Source organism: Orycteropus afer, unplaced genomic scaffold (genome assembly GCF_000298275.1).
Source record: "Orycteropus afer afer isolate SDZICR_OR568_19922 unplaced genomic scaffold, OryAfe1.0 scaffold00078, whole genome shotgun sequence".
Taxonomy (NCBI): Eukaryota; Metazoa; Chordata; class Mammalia; order Tubulidentata; family Orycteropodidae; genus Orycteropus; species Orycteropus afer.
This window is the reverse complement of record NW_006921665.1, coordinates 330058-332863: the sequence shown is the minus strand read 5'-3', so window position 1 is coordinate 332863 and position 2806 is coordinate 330058. Positions and strand designations below refer to the sequence as shown.

The 2806-nt window shown below is 43.1% G+C and overlaps 1 protein-coding gene across 1 annotated transcript in view; it reads left to right on the top strand.

Moving 5' to 3' along the window:
• DOP1B (DOP1 leucine zipper like protein B) overlaps window positions 1-2806 on the top strand; it is a 208787-nt gene that overhangs the window by 157042 nt on the left and 48939 nt on the right. The gene's annotated exons all lie outside the window — the stretch shown is intronic.

Genomic DNA, 2806 nt, shown 5'->3' with positions numbered 1-2806 from the left:
GTGTCTCTTTCAGCAGCACGTCTTCCTCAACCAGCAGTCAGGGAGAGTTCTGCCTCTAGGAGGCCTCCTTTTGAGCCTGGCAGGGTGGTCAAACTAGCCAATCATAGCATCAGAACTCTTAAGTACCTGGGAGAGAGTGGGCACCTCTAAGAACATTGTTTTGTGCCACTCGCAACAGAAATACTCCAAGTGGACAGCTTCAGCAATCAGGAGCTCCTCAGTTGCCCATAGAAAATCCCACCTTGGAGTTTACAAAGACTTATGAGTAGAAAGGCCACACTAAGTAATTTACTACACTGCACAGTCACTACTCACCAAAATAGGATGTGGAACATTGTTTTGGGGTGGTATGTTATGCCAGTTGAACTTGATATCCCCTGCGACCATGGTCCCAAGCTCTCAAGTCCAGCTGTTCACTCCCTCTGCATAGCTGGCTGTGGCCAAGAAGTGACTACAACCTTGTCCCTTGTTAGCTGTACTGTATGCCTGGGAATTCTTACAGAACACACATAAACACTTGTAGAAACATTGTCTGCCAACCCTATACATGGTCATGGGCACACTACCCCCTGCATAGACATACCTAATAGTTCAACCTGTCCACCGATCTATCCACCCATATATCACTGTTTGCCATCACTGACAACACAGTACTGTATGTGCAAAACGGTTCATCTTTGTTGTCTGTACCTCCCATCCACCTCTCTCTGTCTTCCTCTTCCTCAGTGCCACCATGTTGATGACTTACATTTGGTACATTGCCCTTCCCTTCACCCAAATCACTACTTGTTATTACCTATCTAGCAGTGTTTCCACCCCCTCCCTCCCACCCCTGGTAACCAACAAAGAAAATTTCCTTCCATGTATAACTCTTTCCTTGACTTTTTACAATAATGGAGTAATAAAATATTTGTCCCTTATTATCACTCAATAAGCTGAGAGATACTTATTTCACTCAGCATAGTGTCCTCCAGGTTCATCCACGTTATGCGGTGTTTTTCAGATCCTACATCATTCTTCAGGATTGCATAGTATTCCATTGTGTGTACGTGCCATACCTTGGTTATCTGTTCTTCTGTTGATGGGCACCTAGGTTGTTTCCATCTTTTTGCTATTGTAAATAGTGCTGTGATGAACATGGGTGTGCACGCATCTGTTCTTATCCTTGCTCTCACTTCTTTAGGATATATACCTAATAATGGAATGGCTAGGTGAAATGGTATTTCTAATTCCAGCTTTTTAAGGAGTTGCCATACTGGTTTCCACAGTGGTTGTATGATTTTACAGTCCTGCTGGTGGACTCTTGTCTGTGGTGGACTCCTGTCTGTTGCTGGCGAACTTGTGTTCACTGCTGGTGGACAAGATTTATGAAGTCCCTGCCGTTGTGGAAGAGACAAGTATTAACCAGCAACTAATGATAATGATGAGAAGTGTTATGAAGCAATGCCAAGTGCTCTGACAGCATATGGGCCTGGGTGGTGGGCAAGGTGCTCCTAAGATGAATGACCCCAAGTTGGGAGGATTTGATTAGCGGCGGGGTATATTAGGCCAGGAGACCCACAGAGATTACACAAGAAGGAGCTTTGAGGGTTTCAAGAGCTGACAAGAGCTCGTAGTGAGTGAGTATGAGTACGCAATGTCCAGGGCCATGTTCCGGATTTATTTTAAATTGATTAGTTAAAAAAAAAAAAAAATCAGTGAGTCAGAGTTAACAGAATTTATTGAGCCATAAGCTGTTTGCAAACAGAGAGCATCCAAAAAGGAGCTTGTGCAAGCAGCATGAGTACAGTTTTTTTAAAGGAAGACGGGGATTCCAGTCAGGAAGTTGCACAATGATTGAATCTTAGGCGTGTCTTTAATTGAAGATGATGTTGTTGTTGTATGTCTCCAAGTCAATATTGACTCATAGCAACCTCATATGAAAGAGTAAAACTGCCCCACAGGGTTTTCTAGGCTGTAATTTTCACAAGAACAGATCACTAGGTCTTTATCTGCTGGGTGAATTCGAACTCCTAACCTTTCAGTTAGCAGCTAAATGCTTAACCATTGCGCCACCAGTTGTCATTAACTGAAGGTAGGATTCTATAAAGCAGGGGTCTTTCTGTCACTGAGTTCATAGTTACACTTTTCTGGTGGGAATTGGTTGTATCTGGTATAGCAAGTCAGAAATGCCAATTGTCTTTTTGAAAAAGTCTTTACAACTAGAACTCATTAAAATAAATAAATAAATAAATAAACCTCCCTATTCTGCTAAGGTTGGTATGTGGCACAAATGGCCATTTTGATTTATTGTTCTCAGAAAGGTTTTGCATCTAGCACAAATAGCCATTGATTTTTAGTTAATATTTAACAGATTAAAAAATAAAATTAGTTCAGTGGTAATTTTTCTGGGAATTAATAACCCCTTTAATAATGAACACAAACCCTTCTTTGGCTGAAAAGACAAGTTTAGGCTGTGGGATGTCAGGATGGAAATCAAGCCAACTCAGCTCCTTAGCCAGGCTTCCCCACGTACCTCCACGAACTCTCCTCCTGATCTCTGCAGGTGGCTCCAGGTCTCTCCTGTCTGAGCCTCACTGCTCCTTCCCTCAGGGGTTCAAGCTGCCATTAAAAGTGTACCTTCTTGGTGGGGACCAGGTTTGCTGGTCCAATAGAGCCTGGTGAAACCACTGAGACTATGGCCCCTAGCTGCCCTTCAGGTCTGGGATTGAACCCACACCTGTGGTTTCCAGCCAAACAAAGAACAGGCAAGTGAGTTAAACATTTACCTCAAGTAGACACACACCATGGAGAGAACAATCATGGG